Raw genomic sequence first — 23,178 nt, 5'->3', positions numbered from 1 at the left:
ATCCTACACAGGAACAGTGTCCTCTCCCCCGGGGGCTCCTCCCTTGTGTCTTCGTCTTAGGGTTCAGGTGTGCATCCCTCAGCTGCGGGATGGGGAGTCTGGCAGACAGCAGCTCTCCTGTCATCTCATGTATGCACTGGGGACATGGCACAGTTATCCTCCACCCCTTGGCATTTTCAGTGCCCACATTGTGACAGTTGTCTCAGCAACCTCTGCTCTAGACTCTTTCCAAGTTTTCACCCCATACCTGAGCTGAAGGGAACATCTGCCTCTGTCAATGTCATTTTTAAAGATAGATCCTAGCAGTGAAGACTCTGGGTCAAAGTCACAGAAGCAGCAGTAGAGACAGGATCACATCCATGGATGGGGTCTTCCGACCCACAGGGCAGAACAGTACCTGGGACACAGAATTCCATGGTGACCTCTGAGAAATGCAGCTCTGCAGCCTCTCTGGAGAATACATGTGAGCCAACCATCCTGGCTGACGTTTGTCACATCTCTGAGGACAGCAGTACAGGACAGCACATCCCCCACCTATTTGAAGATGGACGGTCATTCTCTAGATCTTGATTAAATTTCATTTTTAATATGTGAAATTTCAGAGCATTCTGGACACCAGGGGCTGAAAGTTCCTAGGGGAATTTGGTCCAGTCTTGCCCCATGGACACTGTGGAATCCTCTTGACTCAGCCATTTTAGGAGTCAGTAAATTTTGTTTCAGTATGGGGGATCTCAGTTTGGGCCATCTCACTGAGCTGCATCACAAGCCATTTTAAAATTTTTAAAAATTTCACACTGAATCTCACTGTGTAGTGAAATTGACCAGTCTGAATGTGTGATCCTCTTGCCTCACAGAGTACTGGGATTACAGAGCCTCAACACCTCAACAGCTTCACTAAGCATTTTTGAGAAACAAAGTCCAAAATCTACTGTTATGCTCTAGCTAACACCCTTAGAATTTTGCTCAATTTGGCATCTCTGTCAAGTGGCATAAACTGCAGGGGTCATCTCCTTTAAGAGGCCAGCAGATCACTGCACTTGTGCCAACTGAGTGACAATCACTCCAGGGACAACTTGGGTGGGTGACCACAGGCTCTCCATTAACCTCCATGTCACATCGGACCCTGAAATGCAGAAACCCCGACATGTTTTCCCACCTTTCAGCGAAGTGAGTGGGGCAGATGAGTCAGGACAAGCTCTTCCCATAAGACCTTCTTCCTTCTAGATCCCCAAGTCCTGAAGGACCTGTTAGGGCTGCAGACAGCTCCATGTCCTGAATTGGTGCTCATCAACAATGCCTGGAACCATCTTATCAGTCTCCATCCACAGCCTGCAGCTCATGACCTCCACAGGGCTGTCATGAGATTCCTGCATCCTTGCCAAGTGCTGCTGGGCTCTCAGACTGTGCAACACGACCCAGTGCATTTGCCCTAAAGAAAGGATCCTCCAGATGGAGCTGGACCTCATGCTGGTAATGCCTGGGGACAGGTACTGGGTGCTCAAGACAAGTGGCCTGGAGAATAATCTATGCTTGATGGATCATAATGCACCAGGTAGGGCCTAATTTCCATTCTGCACATTAAGTGCACCAACTCCCCGCCATTATGTACCACAAAGATATACTAATAAAAATAATAAATAATAAACACAATTTAAAGAAATGAAGTTCTGACACATAAAAAAAAAAAAAAAAAAAAGCAAAACAGAACCACAGCAAAGACAAGCAAAATCCTGCATAAACATGAGATGTTCTAGGTCAAGAGATAAGGTGTCCTTCAAGCAGATGCAACCCTGATGCACAAAGTAGCAGCTGTGCTAAAGCCAAGAACACTCAGATCAAATTACTGTGGCCAATCCTATCCCAGCCCTATAATAAGAACAAGTATTTTCATACTACTTTGCTCTATACACCACCTAACGTGGACACACAGAGAGCTCACTGTGTGCTGACTGCCCGAGATACTCAGAAACAGCTCTCTTGGGGGAAACAAGCATACTCACACTGCCAATACCTGGTGATGATTGAGGCATGGAGCAGAAAATGAAAATCAAATTCAGGCGAATCTTCCAAAGGAGTCCTCAGTCTCCTTCACAACTCCTGCCTTTGTACATCTGCTCAGGACCCTGAGGCCTCAACTCTAGCAATGTGAACAGGCAGGGGAACAAGAAAAGAATGACAGTATGAGAGGATGTTCTCCGCAGGGGGCCGTGGGCACAGTCTGTGTTTCCCTACATGACTAACTGGGCAGCCAGACCCAGCCAATGTGCACCACTACCTTGACTCAGCAACACTAGGCAAGGATCTTCCTTGATCAAAGCAAGAGGGTCATCCTGACACCCACACAGACATTGGAGAACAGACACATCAGAGAAGTGCTGCCTCACTGCCCAGTGCTGCCAAGAGCACCTGCTCTTGCCCTTGTTCTCCTCATTCCTTCATGGTGCTCAGCTTCAACAGGGCACCACACATTAAGAACAGACAGCTGGCTGAGTCCATGGGGAGACACCCTCAAGAGGGGTTGTGCTGAGCATGGGTTTGCCCTGCCACTTATTGATCCTGTGCATAGATTTACTGCACTATGCCACATGGTAAAAATGACTCCGCACGAGTTCAAGAAGTAAGGGAGGCCAACATACCAAGCTAAGTATCTATACTGTTTGAAAGGGGATGAGAGCACTGTTACCCTGGGCCTCCAGCCTGGGAATGACACTCATCAGGCCAAGGACGGGCCAGCCTGCTGGGGAAGACCATGTCCACTGCTTGGGGAATTGTCCTCCAGTTCCAAGTCAGAACAGCTAAGACCTTCAATGAGCAGTGGTGCACAGTGATGGGATATGAAATTAGGGCAAATATCCATCATGAGGGCTTAGAAAGTGATCCCAGGGCACAAGCATGGAATCCAGGCTCCTTTCTAAGGTGTTCTCACCAGGGCTTGGGCCTTTAGGGTGTGATGAGTGCCTGTGGTCAGGGCACAAGGCCTTTGGGTTTGTTGGGCACTGAAGGTCTCTGTGTCTGGGATGTGAGTTGCTGCCAAGTAGTTGGTTAGAACAGCCTGAGAGGATGAAGATGCCCCAAGGGACACTGATCAAGGACAACTGTCCAGCGATCCCAAACTATGAGCTCCTCACCAGGAGACATTCTGCCAAATGGTTAGCTGCTAGGTAGGAGACAACAGGATTCAGAACCTGTGCTTCCTGGGGTGGGGGGAAGAAAAAGCTGCTGACTCCTAACACCCTTCCAAGTTGTTCATTAATTTCAGATGATGTCCTCCTTAGAAGACCACAAGGAATTGGTTTAAACCAGGCACAACAGCATGGCTCCTCTTCTAAGTGATGTAGAATAAACTTTGCTTGCTATAATCATGTTGTAAACCAGGCAGGCACTGTTGTGCACAATTGTAATTCCAACTTTCTAGGAAGCCGAATCCAGATGATCAGAAGTTCAAGCCCAGCCAGGACAACGTAATGATTACCAAGACCCTCTCTCAAAAGAAACAATAAAAAAGCGTGGGGCTGAATATGTAGCACAGTGCAAAGATCTTTGCTTCAATTAACAGTACTAAAAAGAAAAAAGAGGTGATGCACATGTTATTGTGCTAAGTTTTCTACTCTACCCAGATGTGTTCTCATTCAGCATTTTTGACCATGGAATTCAGGAAGAAGCATAATCTGCAATGTGATCCCACATGCTCAGGAATACAGATAAGATAAGGACCAGTCTTCCCAACATGGATGGGATAAGTCTCTCCAGTGGAATCCAGCTGCCTTCTGTGTCAGGAGGACACTGTTTTGGCAGTTCTCCAGGGAGCGCTCCTTACCAGCTGCAAGTCACCGAACTTCCTTCATTCTCCTATTCCCTGGTGGCGTATACTATTGGCTTTGAACTCATCAAGTGGTAAACCCAATTCTCTTCCTTTACAAAGTTACATAGCTAAGGCAGAAAAACAAACTGTTTGGAGATATGGTGGGCCACTGAGGTTTCAGCAGGATTGTGAAGACTAATCCTGAAAAGCCAGCCATTATCTGGCCTGTCAGGCAGCCTGGGAAAATGAGGTACCAAGTTGGCCTCTGGAGCCTAGGTGGGCAGCTGGAAGCCTGGATTTCTAAATGATCCAGCAGATGCCAGCCAGAGGTGATTCTGCTCACAGTCATTTACTTGTCAATCATTATATCCCTTGATCACCAATCTATGAAATCAGTGCCCTCTGGAAAAGCACTGGGCAGGAGATGCACTTGCCTCCCTTGCCTGTGGCCTGAGCTGGCTAAACATAAAAGGCAGGCTCCCCAGGACATCTGTCAGGTCACTCGGCCTCTTAACAGGGAGACTGACAGGAAGTGAAGGGGCCCAGATCAACCTCCCTGGGCAGATGGTTCACTTTGTGCAAAGACCTTGACCACCAGCTAGGATCTGCAGCCCCTTGACCCCCAGGATCTTCCATCTTGCCTGACATGGGAGTACATTCCAGGTGACAGACCCCTCAACTGATGTAAGTAATGAGAGCAGGGAGGAGAAATGATAGCACTGGAGGATGTGAGCTCATCACAGGGGACACTGGGGACAGGTGTGAGGACCTCGCCTGACACAGAAGTACCCACTTTGTATAAGAAATGTTACTAAAATCCCCAGCCAGCCATGGGCCTTGATCTCCTACAAGACAGTACAACATCCACGAGATAGGAAAGAGAGAAAGAACAAAAGACAGAGACAGAGACTTGAGAGAAGCTGGGTCTTGGGCAAATCCAAGCTGCTCTGGGCAACAATGACGTCCAGTGTTTATTTGTTACAAGCATGAGAAGAAAGGGAACTGGGCAGGCCTGGGGACACCTGCTGATAACAAGTATCGAAGGCAGGGGCACTAGCACATCTTTTGCAGAACAGAACAAATGGTTAATTCAGAGGGGAAGAATTTAGTTGGAGTCAAGCTGACCTTGGCTGGATACGAACTGAGCTGAATCTTGCTACTCTATGGACTAGGACTTAAGACTTGGTAGCAGCCATTAGCAAAAGAGCAATCCTAGCCCAACTCTGCTAACTGACATGTCCATTTGAGACATGTAACGCTTCAGTCAGACTCCTAAAATAATACACAGCCCAATTATAGAGGGGCAAGAAACTTGTGCCACTTATAGCCTGCTAATACTGGGCAGAGATGTCTGCGGCAACCTTGTAACCATCAAACTCTTTCTTTGGCCCTGAACTGGGGCCCAAGAGATGGGGGACACTATAGCATTGGTATCTCTGCTTAGGACTCAAGATTCCTCATGGCCATGTTGCAAGCTTAGGCTCCACTGCCCAGCAGAACCTTGGCTGGGAGCACAGGGGATAGAAACATCTCCATCCTATTTGCCTTCACCCCTGGCCTTATATTTGGTGCAATCCCTGATCCTCCAGGAGCCCCATAAAGCACTACCTATGTTCTGGACCTAATTAGGTCAAATAGCAGAACCAACTCTGGTCCAGTTTCCACTGATATCTTGGCCCATGGGGGCATGGCTCTACCCCTTGCCTGTTGGAGCCTTCCTTTCCTGATACTCTCTAAGGAATGTGCTGCTCTGTTGTCCTGGGTGCTTGGAGGTGGCTCTAGAAAAGCCTTCATGGCCTTTGCTGTTATCATGGGCACACACAGTGCTAGGTCACAGATCTGAGTGGGCTTGAGGGTCAGAGGCTGAGCCGACCACAAGTGGTGCCTGTGCTACTGCCCCTAAGACCCTGTCCTGTGCCCATGAGAGGAGAACTACTTCTTTTCTGGGACAGCAGGTCCATGTGTTGGGGAAAAAGCCAGAACCCTGCTCCTGGGTTCCGCCACACACCATAGTTCTCTCAGCTGCCTTTCTCAGCTCCTGGGGAACTCAAAGCTCTCTCCTTGCATGGACTTTTCCTACCAATGATCAACCCCAAGCATGTCATGGGCCAGACTTTGGCAGCAAGTTTCTCCATGGGGCAGAGCATCCTTGAGCTAGGGTATCGTGGGGTGGGGGTAATGAGAAGGAGCATGGGTGAGCTAGGGTCACCATGATCTCATAGGTCAAGGGGCTGATCTATAAGCAAAGGCCTGGAGGGTGGCCTGTAGAGACACATGGTCAAACCCAAGCCTCAATTTACACAGTGCTAGCTCTGTTCCTTATGGGCCCAGATGGGTAGTCTCCATGGGGACTGAGATGTCAGGGCCACTCAACTAACAGTTGACTTCTCAGTTGAATTCTACAGTTTGAGTGGAAATTCCTGAGGAAATGTGTGTGTACAAAATGCACTGGCAGTGAAGGATGATCCAGCCTTTTGACCTGGATATGAAATACAGGGACTTTAGCCTAGAAGCTGGGAACTCACTGCTACATTTATTAAGAACCTGCCTGCATACACAAGGAGCTCAGCTGCCCCACTTCCCACTCAGGTGGCCATGACTCCAGTCTCTCAGCAGTTAACAGGAATAGAGGCGGAGGCTTTGCGGACCTCAGATTGGAGATCTGGGCCTGGGGATCCGAGGTAGCAGAAGCCACACTAGGACTCTGAAGAAGGCCCATGTGGGGAACTGGTGAGTGAGCCTGAGCTGGCCCAAGGTTCTAGGGTAGCACAGGGTGAGAAAAATTCTACCTGGGGTGAGATCAGTTTCCAGGATAATCCAGCCTGATTAACTTATCAGGCCAGCAACCACTAGGTGCTGTTCTGAAGGCTCTTGAGGGGACCTGGGTCTGGAGGCTTCTGAGTCCACTATCACTAGGCAGATGGATCTCGGCCCACTCCCAGACAATCCCAGGTAGACCAGGGACTTAGGAAGCACAAAGGAGAGGTGAGATCTTGTCCCAGTCCTTCTGTTCCAGATGTCTTGTGGATTTTAGAATTTACACAGCTCCTGAGAAAAATGGGCCATGACAGCCTTTCAATGATTAGCTGCTCTGTGGGCCGAGTTATAGGAGGGGGTGTGGCGCTTCCCAGCTCACTGCACAGAGCAGACCCTGCAGCTCCATGTGCAGCCTGAGCTTCCAGAGGCTGCTGTGTCTCTGTGCTCTACGCAGATCCCTGTGAGGCCTTAGGGGAGTCCTAATGGCCCTCTTCTGTGCCTGCTTGAGAGCTCAGCACCTCTGCCATAGGACTCACTTGCTTGCTTTGGCCAAGCACACAGCCATCTAGTTGGCTGGGAGTTCACTTTCTACTGCACCCAGAATGCACTGTCTGAGCTCCTTCCTGTGCACAGCCCCAGACAACTGCCACACAGTTTCCCTCCCTGGGTACTATCTCTGGGGGACAAAACATTCTGACCTAAACCATTAATGAATCAGTTATTTAACATGCCTGAATATGTATGAGCTCCTACACTCTTGACACCCTACCTCTAAGAGTGGATAAATTAGTTTTGCCATTTTGATTGCTCTATAGAGCAGCGAGTAAGTGGGGGTATTTCTCTTTTTTGTCTTTCTTTCCTCACATTCCTTTAAAGATGTTTTAGGGTTACTTCCCTCACATACACATCATGCTCACTAGGCCCTTTGTGCCAAACCACTTTGGGGATAGAGTACCATGAATTTGAGATTAGTACGCTGCACAATATACAGGTTTTCTATCTCAATATTTTCAAAGTGGTTTTAGGAAATAATCCCAGTTTTATTCAAAATATATTGATTTACAAAATCTATGTCAGATATACTTAGATATGTGTGGTAAAATGCTGAGGCCATAACACAGGCGGCCAATTTCTGAAGGCAATTGAAGATATATCTGGAATAAAATTTTTGTATTCAAGAAACAGTTATGGTAGATGAAAGGACAAGAATAGAGGTCCCATGGAACTGCACATATGTGGGCAATTGATTTTCAAGACAAGTGCAAAGGCATTTCAGTGTAAAAAGAATAATGTTTGTGAGAAATGTGTCTGGACACATGTTGAACATGTGTATGTTCCATAGAGAGCCATATAAAAAGTATAATGTTTAACCCTTATTTCTTACCACATCAGGATTAACTGAAAAATAAAGGATCAAAGGTCAAAATAAAAAATAAGTCTATGTCAATTTTTTATGGTTTAGATCTAAAATTTCACTAAAAATCTCACCTGTTTGGAGGGTGATTTTATCATAGGGGTGTTATACTTCTCAGTGAGTTCATCCACTGATGAGAGCCCTGGCTGGAAGTGCTATTAGGAGATGGGCCTTGTTGAAGGTGGGTCATAGGTTGAGGACTGAAAATGAGTATACTTGCCCCTGGCTCCTCCTTTCTTGCTGTACTTGCTGTAGTCAGCAACTTTCCTCTGCTACCTCTTCTATACCATATGATGTCTGCGTTGGAGGTGATCATGGACTCAGCCCACTGAAACTGTGAGCCAATATAAACCTTTCCACCCTTAAGTTGTGGTATTGGATATTGTATCCCAACAATGGGAAAATAACTAATACACATTTCTACTGGACAAAACTTTGGTTCTCAAGGGTTAGGTAGAGATTTCCAAAAGACAAGATCATAAACATTGTCCATAACAGAACAAAAATGATGAATTAGGTTTCATCAAAATTAAGAACTGCTCCTACAAAAATCTTGTTATAAGAATGAAAGGACAAGTCATAGATTGCCATAAAATATCTGGAAGTCATGCATCTGAGAAACACTTCTTTCTATGCCATAAAAGAAATAGGAAACACAACAGTGAGCAACTTTTTAAAAATTGAAAGCACAAGCAATAGGATTTGAAAATATATTTCAAGATGAAATATGTCTAAACTTCAAATAAGCACATACATGTTTCTTATCATAATCAGTTATCAGCTAAGAGAAAATTCATCCCACAAGGAGATGCCATCATTCATCTTTGGAAGAGCATTTCAAGAGCAGACTTTATCTTTTCAGGTCTGAACACACTGGAGTTGGTGTAGGAAGTGTAGCAATAAGAACCCTTCCTGCTTTCTTCAGAAAGTATTTTGGCAGTTTATTTAGTAGCAACACATCTAACTATCTTAGGATTCTGCTTGTCCAGTCCTCTATAACTCATAGACTTTTATAAGAATATTCACATCATCTTTCTTTTCAACAAACTGAAAACTAGAATGCAAATATCCAACAACAGCTGAATTTATAAATAAAACATAGCAACCCATGCAGTCGAAACCGACTCAGCAACTGTAGGAACAGACTGTGGATTAATCTCAAAATGATGCTCCATGAAAGAAGCCAGAGAGGTCAAATTGTATACACTCATTATAATGTTTGTAAAAAAATGAGAACACATGTATGTCACAGAAGGTAGGCTTACCTATCAGATACAAGAGATAAAACTCTATTCTCAGGGTTTCTGTGAACCAGGAATTCAGGAGGCTCTGCTGAGGCTTCTACCATAGTATCTTGGGAGACCAGGTTGCAGGATCATTGGAGGCACCACTGTGGCAGAATCTGCTCTCAGGCTCTGTCATGTGGTTACAGGCAAGACTCAGGTAGGTTGGAGGCCTGATGTCTCATCTGTTTGTTGCCCCTTCCCTCTCCCAAGACTCATCAGCCTCTCCTCAGGGAAGCTGCAAAAATAGCAGTGGGTTCCCCAGAGCCAGAGATCTAGAAAGGAAGACAGGACAAAACAGAGAGAAAGGAAGAGAGAACAGAGGAAGGAGAGAGCAGGACGTTGGTCATAGTATTTTATGTGTGAACTGTGGTAATGACACTTGCCATGCTCTGTTAATTAATAGTGAGCCAGGGGCTAGGGAGGTAGCTCAGGGTAAGAGCATGTGCCTACCATGCATGAGGCCTTGAGTTAAATCTCAGAACTGCTAATACAAAACAAAAAAATCATGAGTCACTACCTGTGGCCCACAATCAAGGGAATGGGTTACTCAGGAAGCAACCATCAGGTGGGAGGAGGTGCAAGCTGTTTAGCAGGGGCCCAAGTTATGGGCCTGGATAAGGCACACAGATCTGAACCTAGATACAATGCAAGTACATTTGGAGATGTAGCACCATCTCGCAGTGCTTTCTTAGCCAGTGTGGGGTCCTGACTTGAGTCCACAGCACCAATGCATAAACACAGTGGGAAAAAATTGAGATGCTTAGGGAGCACTGGGATGGTTGAACTGGTGAATTTAAGCCCTCTCATGATGCTGCTGGTGAAATGTGGCCAGGAGGTAAGCATTTCCACCACCACACAGTAGGAGGCAGGCCTGTTTTCACTGTACTCCATACTCTATCCCACCCCTTCTTGGAGCTGACCTCCAATTCTGTGCACTAGGTACATGTGACACCAGCCCACAGGCTACACATGTCATCTCACATGCTTGATGATGTCCTTGAAGCAGATGCCAGGATGACCTCCATAGTGCAGAGGACACACACAGGGGAGGCCCATGCTGAGAGGCACGGTGCCTTGTCTAGGTTTTCATGGGCAGTCAAAGCACTGCTATTTTTCCTTCCCTATGGGGAAGCTTTCCCTCCCCCCGACTGATCCCTGCACTTGGGTAAAGCTGTTCTCTTTATGGTAAAGTACATTGGAGAGTCATTCCATGGGCTTCCATGGTATCCAGGGAAGGAATCCCTGGGGGCCACCAGAGGACCCAGGTCAACACAGACATCATAGACGGAGCTGGTGAGTGCCTTCAATCCTCAAGATACTAGGCACAGGCCGGGGATTTATTTATTTAGTTAGTTTTTTGTTTTGTTTTTCACTAATTAAATACTTTATTAAATAAATATAATACCAAACAAAATGCATTCAAATGCTTTCTTAAAACAATTTTAAAGGCCTTTCTATTCAGGCTAAAGACAAACACAATAAAGGCAGATATTCTAGTTTAACATAATTGGCTGACTTTATACAGCACTTACATCTTTTAGTCCACAAGTATATTATTAAATGATAGAGAACATCTAATACAACCATTTCTACAGAACTAGGAAATAAATTTCTATGAAAGAAAGATTTTACAGACCCCATCTTCTATACCCACCCCAAGAGTCTTACTCTGAAGAGGATAAAGCCAATGACTTTCCTCACAAGAGCTCACAACTCATGTCATTTTGCTATCAAAATCTGTATTTCTGTTCTGAGCATTGAGACAAGATTCAAAAATTCCCAAAGAAACACAATGCATGTTGTGATCGCTTATTCAGCAACACCGAGCACTGCGTTCCCTACTATCTCATCCCAGGAATTAAATAAGGTCAGCCACATTCATGGGCATTTCCTCCACGGTATTACTGTAGAAAGTCTCAGTGTCACGAAGAATCCTCTTGTCTTCTTCAGTAACAAAGTTTATAGCCACACCTTTCCTTCCAAACCGACCCCCTCTGCCAAATCTGTGAATATAGTTTTCACGATTGGTAGGTAGATTGTAGTTTATAACCAAAGACACTTGTTGCAGATCAATCCCACGAGACAAGTCAGTAGTGATCAGAACTTGGCTTGACCCTGATAGGAATTCCCTCATGATAACATTTCTCTCCTTCTGATCCATGTCACCATGTAGAGCAGAAACTGTGAAGTCCCTGACATGCATTTTCTCAGTGAGCCAGTCCACCTTGTGCCTTGCATTGAGAAAAATAACAGCCTGTGTAATGTTGAGAGTCTCATACAAATCACAAAGTGTATCCAACTTCCATTCCTCTCTTTCAACATTAATGTAAAACTGTTCAATTCCTTCAAGGGTCAATTCTTCTTTCTTCACCAGAATTCGAATTGGATCTCTCATGAATTTTTTAGTCACTTCCAACACATCAGTTGGCATTGTGGCAGAAAGCAACACAACCTGAATACTTGTATTTAGCTTTTGGAAAATCTCATAGATTTGATCCTTAAGCCCTTGGCTCAACGTTTCATCTGCTTCATCCAAAACAAACATTTTGATCCATTTTGGAGAAAGGTATCTTCTGTTTAACACATCCAACACTCTCCCTGGTGTACCAACAACAGTATGTGGTGCTTCAGCCTGCAGTTTTTGCATTTCACTTCAAACATTTGTTCCACCAATGTAGGCCTGACAAGTTGCTCCGATATAGTCTCCAAGTGCCAGAATTACATTTTGGATCTTTAATACAAGGAATAATAGCTCTTTTGCTGAATAGCAGAAGGCTTCTCAAAACCATAAGCATAGATGCCCCAAAGAAGAGACTCCTTTAAATTTGTATCATCAAAGTTATCAACAATCTCATTCCAGTTGCTCTCGATGACACCATCAAGGTCCATTCCCTCTGGGCCTCCATGTTCTCTGTTACGATCCGCAGAACCACCAGACATGACCCGAAGAACCACTCAGCGCCAGATTGAAATGACTGCTGCACTGCGCCACCCGTTTTTTATAGGCTTGCAGCCAGAATCAGTTTCTCGCGGAGGAATTTTCTTGTCGCCTTCCAGTCAGCCACGAAATTATGATCCCGTGGTTGTTACCTCAGGTAAAAATCCTAAAGCAAGTTGGCGAAAAGAAAAATCCAAATTTCGTAATTTCTCGATATTATAGGGACACTGGAAATCTCAAGGTCTGGAGAAGGCCTGAGACTCTTTGCTCTGAGGGGAAAGAATATTGCAGCAGCGGTGAACAGACCTCGCGTCCCTGCCAGCCCTGCTCCTTCCTATGGGGTTTCCGCGTCCCTGACGCAGAGGCGGGCAGCGGCGCGAGGCCCGGGCTGGAGGCGGAAGCGTGAGGCGCGCTGCCCCGGGGAGCCCGGCTCGCCGTGGGCTCGAGGCTGAGTTCGGACACCGGAGGGCCTCCGCCGCTCCGTCTGATGGTGGCGAGCCGCCTGGCGTGTGGCCCGTCTCGCCCGTCTCCTGACGTCCACCAGGGACCAGAGCCTGTGAAAGGCCTGCCCGGAAAGACGTGAGCACCCCGCCGTCCCCGGAGGTCCATCCGCCACGCCCCGGTGCGGGCGAGAGGAGAACCAGCAGTTTCCACAGCCTCCCTCCCGGCTCCTCTCGCTCTCTTTTCAAAAAATGCGAGGATTTTAACCTAAGGGACAAAGAATGACCGATGGAATCATGATTAACGTTTGCAAATACAATAGAAGAGGAGCTAAGGACCAGGAGTTTAAATGGATGCTTCTGGCAGATTTAGCTATGCCGCTTTTGGACTAGATAGGCTTTGATTCTGATCTATATGGACTTTTTTTTTTTGGTAAGACTGAGTTTTAATTGCCTAAATGTAGTGAAATGCTGATTCCTTGAAATGCACACTAATAGAATACCTGCTGCTTAGATAAACTGCATGGCTCCTTAAGCTCTATATGTTTTTAGCTAGGAACAACACAGGCCCATTAATAAAATATTTTTAATCACTGGATTTTAAAACACGGTCCTGCTCACAGTGTAAGATACTCAAGGAAACACTCTGTCATTACTTCAGAAGACCATCCTAAAGTCTGCTTACTGAACAAAAATAATTTTCTGTGTTATAGAAGACATTTGGCTGTAAATAACATTTGTACATAAAAAAGACATTTATTTATTTATTTGAAAATTATCATCCAAGGACAGACAAAAAGCAGTACCGAGATAATGATCCTGTCCCTTGTGCAGCCCTCTGTAATGTTCAAATTCGGACTGGAGGTGATGCCAGACCTTTTCAGAGAATGATGATCAGAGACTTTACTGTCTCATTCAAAATCAACTAAAAATGTCCCGTGGTCTAAGAAACAAAATACTAAATCAGACACTAAATAGTCATTTGAGCTTAGGGTAGCATCAAAATCAGGAGATCATGGGGTGAAGTCAATCAACAACATCTACTTGCTGAATGTTTTCTTTAGGGTTACAATTACCTAACTACTGTATTTCACTAGATGCTGTGGAATATTTTTTCTTGAGGAAATGATAAAAGGCTAACTTTTAGGTTACATGTGCTAAATAAGTTTCAAGTTTAAAAAACATACTGGGAATTCAACATGGTAGTGCACACCTGTAATTCCAGCATTCTGGGAGGCTGAGGCAGGAGGATGTCAAATTCAAGCTCAATAACTTAGTAAGACCCTGTATCAAAATTCAAAAAATGACAAGGACAGACAGGATGCATGTAGTGTGAAGGCCCTGGGTTCAGTCGTCAGTACAGCAAAGAAGAAAAAGAAAAAAAGAAAAAGGCAGTTGCTCACGGTATGGTTTAAATCTATTGCTTATTAATATTATTAGTTAGTAAACACAGGGCATAATACTGGTTGTCTCTACATCTCTAATTTACACATTTGAAAAGAATTGCCTGGAGCTGTGTGCTAGCCTCTTTTTTATTATTCAGTTGGTTGAGGAAATTAGAGGATAGATTGATTCTACTTCAGGTAGCAGCATCCTCTGTAGCAATTAGGAAGGTGGCACCTACTACCCTATTCTTTGCAGTAATTCATAAAACCATTTGCATGAAGATAAGGATAATAGAATTGAAAAGAAATGGAGAAAACTGAGGACCTTGGAAGGGATTGTTGAACTATATAAGGACTTATCTTTTAATCCATTTTTCCAAGGTTATTTAATTCCATTGTGTAGCCAGGACATCTAAGTTTTTCTACACCCCTTGCCCTTTTCTTTTTGAAACAGGGTCTTGCTGTAGTTCAGGCTGGCCTTGAACTCACTGTGCAGCCCAGGCCAGCCTCGAACTCACAGAGATCTTCCTGCCTCAGCCTCCTGAGTGCTGGGGTTACAGGTGTGCACCATCACCTCTAGCTCCAGCTAGGAATCTTAAACTGTGCCTGTGCTAGCGCAAGAACCCAGAACCTAGCTCCACCCTCACAGTGAGAGACATTTCTTTCCTCATGCTTTTACTTTAGCTATTTGGAGATAGGGGTCTTGCTATTCGGCCAGGCTGGTCTTGAACTCCTAGGTGCGTGTGACCCTGTCTGAGCCCCCCAAGTGCTGGGCTTTGGGGTACACACCACTGTGTCCAGCTCCTCATTATTTTAATAGCAAAAGAAAATAAAAAATGCAAAGTCAACATTAAAAAATCAATAGCTTTTCTATGCACTAATGGTGAACTAGCTGAGAAAGAAATGAAGAAAACTATTCCATTCACAATAGCTTAAAAAGCAAAACCTAGAAATCAACCTAACCAAAACCTCTACATGGAAATTGTAGAACACTGGAGAAGTTGAAGAAGACATTAAAAGATGGGAAGACCACTCATATTCATGGACTGGCAGAATTAACATTGTTAAAATGGCCACATTACCAAAAGCAATCTACAGATTCAATACAATCCCTATCAGAATTCCAATGACAGTCTTCACAGAACTAGAAAACCCAACCCTAAAGTTCACATGGGAACACAAAACACCCGGAACAGCCTCTGCTGGAAGAGCAAGGCTGGGAGCAATCACAATTACATACAAAGCCATAGTATCAAAACCAGCATGGTACTGGCACGAACACAGACCAATGGAATACAATAAGGGACACAGAAACAAATCCACACAATTAAAAAAAACAAAACAAAACAGGATCTTGCTCTGTAGTTCAGACTATCCTTCAGCTCACTGTGTAGCCCAGGCTGATCTCAAACTCGAGGCAATCCTCCTGCCTCAGCCTCCCAAATACTGGGATTACAGGAGTGCACCACAATGCCCGGAAACCCTGACAAAGGTTTCAATGCTGTGATTCTTGACAAAGGAGCCAAAAACATACATTGGAAAAAAGATAACTTCTTTAACAAACTGTGCTGGGAAAACTGGATATCCATATGTACAAGACTGAAAGTAGACCCAACTCTAACCGTGTACAAAAATCAACTCAAAATGGATCAATGACCTGGGAATAAGACCTGAAACTTTTTTTGTTTTGTTTTGTTTTTGAGACAGGGTCTCGCTGTGCAGTTCAGGCTGGCCTTGAACTCACTATGCAGTCCAGCCTGGCCTTCAAGTCACAGTGATCCTCCTGCCTCATGCTCCCAAGTGCTGGGATTACAGGCCTGTGCCACTGTACCAGCCCCGCAAGACCTGAAACTTTGAAACTGGTAAGAGAAGAAGAGAAGACATAGGGGAAACTTTTAAAGCCATGGGCACAGGCAAAGGCTTCCTGAATAGGAAAGACTCCAATACTACCAGATATAATAGCAAGAATGAACATACGGGATTACATCAAATTAAAACAACTGACAGTGAGAAGAGACAGCCTACAGAATGAGTGGAAATCTTTGCCTGCTACTATTCCAACAGATTATTAATATCTAGACTACATAAAGAACTCAAAAAACCTTAACACCCTCTCCAAAAAAATCAAATAGCCAAGTCAGTAAATGGGCAAATGAATTGAACAGACACTTCTCAAAAGGACAAATGGCCAATAAGTGCATTAAAAAAATATTCGACATCCTTGGGCACTAAGGAAATAGAAATCACCAGCCATGCTGGCACAGGCCTGTGATACCAGCACTCCCTAAGAGGCTGAGGCAGGAGGATCATCACGAATTTGAGGCCAATCCGGGCCACACAGTGAGTTCAAGTCCATCTACACAGTGAGACCCTGTCTCAAAAAGAACAATTTAAAGGGGGATGGAGGGGTTTGCTTCAATCACTAATTATGAAAACACAGAATTAAAAATTTTTAAAATAATAAAGTGGACTCATTCTCAAAATTGCAAATCTTTGCTCGCTGTTCTCCTCTTCATTCTCCTTACCCCCCTTCCTCTGGCAGTGGCAGGTAGATTTTTGGCCCCGGGAGCTGGGACACACCGAAAGGGTCCCCACAGCCACGGTGCATGGGAGGGGCAGACCAGACAGGCTGGAGAGGCCGGAAAGCGGCTGTTTCTCCAGGGCTGGAGAAAGGGTGGGAAGGTGGAGGGGCAGGACCCAGAGCTGTAGCGGACTCTGGAGGTGCAGGGCACCGCTTGGTGTCTGCCGCAGCCTCAGACTGCGGATCGCTGCGAGGCGGCTGTGGCGGGCGGCACATAAGGAGGAGACGTGGGCGGGACCGGGGTTCAGCCACAGCTCCATGGGGTCCGCTGCTGAGCTCCTCACGGAAACCCCGGAGTGGAAACCCGTGAAAAAAGCCTAGCGCTTCTCCATCAGGCTCATAACTGCCTCTGCTTCCAGTCTCCCGCTCTTCCTCCAATTGCTTTTGTTTGCTTGTTTCCTTGGTTGGTTGGCGGATGGGTTGGTTGGTTTTTGTGAGACAGGGTTGTGCTGTGTAGGCCAGGCTGGCCTTGAAATTGCACCATCTTCCTGCCTCAGCCTCCTAAGGAGCGCTGGGATTACAGATGTGCACCACCACGCCTGGTTTTTTCCTCCACCTTCTCTTCTCTGGACACCCCACCCACCCCCACCCCGACCCGTTCCTCCAGGCTGTGAAGCGGAGCCCTGCACAGACCTCAGAAAGCAGGGGCGCCCTGGAACACAGGCATCTGCTGCCAGGTCTCACTGTGGGCCTGAACCCAGCAGGGCCAGCGGGGAAGCTGGCAGCCAGGGCTGCACCTCGAGCATGGAAACACTGTACCCTGGCTTTTCAAAGATCCGGTGAAAGTGAGCAGACCGGGGATTTAGCTGAGTGGTTCTGCCACTTACCTCACACGTGGAAGGTCCTGAGTTCGATTCCCAGTCCAGAAAAAAAACAGATACTAGGCACAGACCATGATGCAATACCAGGGCAGATGCAACCATCGCCCTCTTGGGCTTTCATGTGAGGCCACACACTCACCCTGGACAGTAGACCAGGTACTGTCCACATTACAGTAAATGTGGCTAACCTCCTAGACTCCCTACATATGGACACGTAATAGGGGAAGGGGAGTCTAGGGGAAGCATAGAGAATGGGGCAATGCAGCGCTACATGGGCTAAGGATGAGGGAAAGGCAAGCAGGACACACTCCCTCCACTTCTCACACATTTATAAAGTGCCACCCCTATACTCTTGTGTGCAATAACACCGCAGACGTGTCTCTTTCTGCACTCACTGGGGAGAGGCAGGGAGGTGGGTGTCAGGCTCAGTGAAGAAGGGAGAGGAGAGGTGGTCACAGCACTCTCCATGGACTTCCTTCCATAGAGACTTCTGTCAGCCCCTGAGGGCTGCCTGGGCCAGCACTGCCCCTTTGGAGGCAGAGAGAAGGCAGGGGCTGGCCTCTCACAGCTAGGGCATGAGGCAGGTGTCCAACTCCACAGGGTGCCCTGAGCAGGCAGGTTGGGAGGGAGGCCAGGCCTCTCCCTCTGCTGCGCACACCTGTCTTCCCCAGGGTGAGCCTCCTCCTTGGCTCAAGGCAGATGCTGATCAAGGTGGGACACGTAGCCCAACCTCATCTGGCTGAGCTGGACCACCCTGAGCCCACTGAGGCAGAGAACAAGAATGAATAGGGCTTGGCATGGGCCTGTGGGCCTGTGGGGAGGAGAGGGGGCCTTTTACACAGAGAAAGATTCAGGTGCTGTAGCCATCCTGGAACACCGAGGCACGCAGAAGTGAGTGGGTCAAGGCAGAGTGGGAAGCCTTCCTGGGGTTGGTTTGTACACAGAGCTGTCTTTAACAGGCACTGGGAAGATTTGAGCCCTGGAAGGAACAAGGACAGGTGACAATCATTTCTCCTCTGCTGCTTCATGGTTGGCTCCTGACCAAGCTTAGTCCTACCTGCAGAGCTTGTGCCAGCTCCACCTCTAGTGCCCTCACCAGCTCTGGGACCAGAGAAATAGCCAAGAACCCCATCTTCATGAGCTCCAGAGCTGGGGCTGCTGCTGGCTCCACAGCAGGTGTCAGCTCCTGAGCTCCACCTGGGGCCAGGTCCTGCCAAAGATCTATCATTCCCCTCAGTCCTCCTTTTCATTTCGGCCTCACTTCACAACCATTTTCATTTTTACTCTCATGTCTACAATTCTTTTAAACATTATGTCCTAAGTTAATGTTAATTAAGAATTAAGATTTCAGGCTGGGGATTTAGCTCAGTGGTTCTGGTGCCTGCCTCACAAGCACAAGGTCCTGAGTTCGATCCCGGGTACCAAAAAAAAAAAAAAAGAATTAAGATTTCATTTGTTTTAACATCTGCATTCAAGAGCATTAAGCAAATTCTCAATTTGCACAATCTCCACTTCTGTTGAGTTTCAGAACATTTTCCAGTTTAGTGCCCATTGATACCCCTTACCCTCTCCCATGAGTCCCAGCCACCACTGATCTTTCTGTCTCTGTGATTTACTACTCAGGGTTTTTTACATCAGTACATCTGATTCTGTTCGGCCAAATACTACTGGAAGAGACTGGTTGCTATTGCTCTTTGTTAGGAGGGGCAATCCCAGATAGACCAATGTTTTTAGAGTAAATGTAAATACCACTGTGTGTCTATTTAACTTTTTATGTTGGAAGAACTTTTCCATGATTTCAGTGATAGAAGGAAAAGTTAAAAGGGTGATTCATAATGTATGGAAAATAGAAACAAGAACAATGTACAAACTAGAGCACAAAATCGTTACTTAGAAGGCATGGCCATAGAGCAGGGGTACACACAGGTCTCACGAGTCCATTTTGTGAGAGAAAAGACAAACTCTTTTAATTCAAAAGAGAATCACTGCATATGACCAATAAGTATATAAAACGCTCAATATCCCACTGCTGATACACTCAGGTGCACATCACTGAGATGTCTTGTGCCCTCATAAGACTGGCAGGTTTTAAGGCTGGTGCCAAACAGCACTGGGAGAACATGGGGAGCAGAGCAGAGCCCTGTCTGGCAGCTCCTAGCAGATGTCTACACGTGCGTCCCTGTACTTCACAGGGCTAAGCTTAGAGATTTATCCAACATACAGTACTGCACAGTTTTTCAAGATTTCTCTTCAAGACTGCTGTTCATAGCACTGTTTGAAGTTGGAAGGAACCAGGACCCTCCCTAACATCCATGTGGACAGTGTAGTGGATCAGCATGGGCCACGTGAACCAGAAAAAGCTGTGAGGATGCTCAGCAGGGACTCGCTGGGACCACAGGGAAAAAGTCCAAGGAATCTGACTGTGAAAATATACATGGCTGTGTGAAGGATGCCTGTATGAATGATCTGTTTTTTAAATGAAATATCTTTGACATCAATAAGCACACACACATAGATGTGCTATATTCTGTGAGTGAGAACATGAAACAGAATGAAAGAGGTGGGGAAAGACAGAGGCTGGATATGTAAAATCTTTTTTTGTTGTTGTTGTTCTCAAAGTCCTTTACTGTACAATGTCATCCCTTCCAAAAGGGGTGGTGGCAGGCCGGGGGAGTGCTAACAGGTACCCAAGGAAATAGATAAATATGCCAAGATTTTCTTTTTTCCTTTTTAAAATCAGGCATTTATAAATAAGAATGCATAATTAATTACATAAAAATAGCTCTCAAGTAGCAGAGTAAGGCATCTATTGTCATTAGCAGCAGAGAGGACAGAGGAGGGGGAAGGCAGCTCTATATAAAGGTGGAATTAGGGTTTTCCCAAAATTAAAGAGATGTCACTTGAGACTCCTCACTTAAAGCAAGGAGAGGCATCCTCTTGGCCCAGGCTGTGGCAGGGGTGCAGGAAGGAGCACTGAGGAAAGGCTGGGCTGGGAAAGACCAAGGTCTCAGCTGTGGGAGAGGATGCCACAGGACCCCACCAGGGCCACTCTGGCCCCACTGGCAGAGGAGCATTTTTCTTCCTCGGTTAAAAAGAACCCAGAGAACAAGACAATGACCAGGTAAGAAAAGTTTCTGAAAAAGGAGTCCGCATACACATGTATAATGCAACAGTGTAAATTTTTTTTAAAAAGCTTTTATATTTTCTTTATTAATATCTACTTGTATTATATTTAAAAAATTATAAACAAAAGTAAATTTAGGAGCAGTTTGGAAACTTCAGTATTTTCTATACCAATTTTACTTTTTTTTTTTTTTGGTAACAGAGATCGAACTTGGGTCCTTAAGCTTGCACAGCAGGCAGCGAAACCAGTGAGCTAAATCCCCAGCCCACCCATTTTACTTTTTAAGTACTAAAAAGATGTGTGAAAATAAAAGTAGAAAGAATAAATTTAATTTTTACAGATAAAAAAGAAAAATAACATCTGTGTATTAATAAAGTATTTATGTGTTACATGTTTTTACATTGGCTAGTTCTGTACAAAAAGCTGGGAGTCGTGTCTGAGTTAGCTGCTCCATGGATATGAATGTTATTGCTGTTGTTTTTCCCTTCATTAAAAATCTTCTTTCAGTATATAACTAATGAGTACTTAAGCTGAATATACAATCAGTGTGATAATGGAGTTTACACATGGGGAGAGGCAACCTTTTCTCTCTCTTCTTGCAAAGAAACAAACTTGCACCATGCTTCACTGGTGGAGCCAGGCATGGTGGCCCGGGGGATAACTTTGGTCCTTGGTGACCCTACAACAAAATGGCCAGAACAACCCCCTGCCAGGTTCCCTCAGCGCAGAGACCAGGGAGTGAGTTGGAAGCAGCAGAGTTGTCTGGAGAGCCTTGTGCCTGGCTTCTGGTGGGGAGCCTCCCTGGTGCCACTGTCTGCCTAGCTACTGCCCCTGAGGAACGGGCTGAGTGGGGACAAACTCATGGGCAGCAAGGCCTTCCCAGGGCCAGACAGTGCACAGGGAGTCACCAGTGCAGCCAAGACCTTCCAAAGCCAGGGACAGCACAAGGCTCAGGCACCTGGATGCCAGGGTGGCAGGTCAGGGCAAAGGAGGGCCATCCCCAACAGAGCTGAACAGAGCATGTCCCTCTGGAGCTAAACCTCCAGCAAGGCCTGACTCACCACCATCTGCAGGCCTGGGGACAAGGATGTCACACAGAAACATGCCAACACACTTAATGCTTTACTCAAACTAAATCGTTTAGTTTCCCTTGAAGAAATAACTGAAAACACACAAGTCTGCACAAACAAGGCAATTTGTTTTGTAGCAAAACTGACTCTTTACAAGACATGGTAATAATGCCTATGGGTAGTTCCACTATGGCAGAGGCATAGAATCTCATGCACACAGGTTTCATAACTGCAAAAGAAAAAGAGAAAGAAAATCTCCAAATAAATGCTGCTGCAAGTACATGATGCTCCTTTTGCACTGCATTTCAGGAAGAGGGCTCCCAGCAGCAACCGATCCCGCCCCTCAGTAACCCAAGGGCAAAAGCCTGCAGACCAGTCCATCAATTAAATTGTCAGGGTTTAGCTAGCACTGGTCTCTGCTTATTGCTGCTGGCAGGGGACAGTACTGAGGTCATTTGTATCTGCACCAGCCACCTCCACCTCTCTCTGCAGGCTGCTGCCAAGGTGTCAGATCAGACTGTGAAATCATATGTAAAAGCACATCATGATTCCAGGATGGGTGGTACTCTCTTGTCTACCAGGGAAACATTTTTCAAGCTTCGGCAAAAGAAACATTATACAATTTGCATAATCAGTTGAGAGTAAACGAGATTATTTGGAGTATTATTTGGTTCCATCGCTTGCCTTGCAAGCTCAAGAACCCGAGTTCGATCCCCACTACCAAATACAAACCAACCAACCAACCAACAAAACACCCCAGGACTCTCTACTTCCCTCAAGCTGGTTCTCCTCCAATGGGCTTTTTGATCAGGATTGTGACCCCCACGCCCCCGGGCACAGCCCCCGGCAGGCATCCGACCCTGGGTCTCAGGCTCCTGCGCCACCCCCGCCCTCGGGGGCCCGAGAGGAGGGGGCGGCCGCTGCCGAGGCCACCTGCAGCACAGACCGCTCCCGCTCCGCTCGCAGGCCGGCCCAGGCGGGGCACGAGGTCTCCCCCGCCCGCCGGGGACAGGACCCGCGGCGCTAAGGAGCAGCGGGGCCACAGCGGCGGCGACCCCAGCGCGGCTTCCCAGAGGGGCCTCCCGCCTCCCTGCACCCGGACTCCCGCGCTCGCACGCCCGACCTACAAGACCACACCGCTGAGGCGCAGAGAACCTGGCGCCCCGTGCGGCTCCTACTCACCCGCCAGGCTCAGCTCCGCCTCCGTTTCCGCCCACCTCGCAGCCGCCCGCAGCCACCGCGGTCCTCAGCTCGGAGACGCTGGGCGAAAGGTCCCGTGCTCCCACCGGCCCGACGGCTCCCCGCCTATCGCCTTCAGGGCGCACGCAGACGCAGGGGGGCGCGCGCGAGTCGGCGCCAGGAGCCCTGGGAGTTGCGGTCCAGGAGTCTGCATCTTTGCTGGGCGCCACCTCCCTCGGCCAGCAGCAGGTGCTCCGGCCTTTCTCGCTGCTTCCTCTGTCTCAAGGACTCGTCTTCCACTCCTGGAGGATGGACGAGGGTTTCCACGAAAGACCTGGACGACCCCCCGCTTCTTGGCATTCCACACCAGCGTTCTTCAAG

General features: G+C 46.7%; 1 pseudogene across 1 annotated transcript; it reads right to left on the bottom strand.

Annotated features, from left to right (window-relative positions):
- Positions 1–1,672: 1,672 nt before the first annotated feature.
- LOC147820656 (eukaryotic initiation factor 4A-II pseudogene) lies at positions 1,673–23,028 on the bottom strand (annotated as a pseudogene). Its single transcript, XR_015448352.1, has 2 exons — positions 22,801–23,028; positions 1,673–12,905 (listed from the first exon to the last, which is right to left on the bottom strand). The product of XR_015448352.1 is annotated as a eukaryotic initiation factor 4A-II pseudogene (transcript).
- Positions 23,029–23,178: the final 150 nt, after the last annotated feature.

The sequence above is a fragment of the Heterocephalus glaber genome, unplaced genomic scaffold (genome assembly GCF_053883595.1).
Source record: "Heterocephalus glaber isolate CG9 unplaced genomic scaffold, H.glaber_assembly_v1.0 deba00001813, whole genome shotgun sequence".
NCBI classification, from domain to species: Eukaryota; Metazoa; Chordata; class Mammalia; order Rodentia; family Bathyergidae; genus Heterocephalus; species Heterocephalus glaber.
This window is presented reverse-complemented; position numbering and strand designations above follow the sequence as displayed.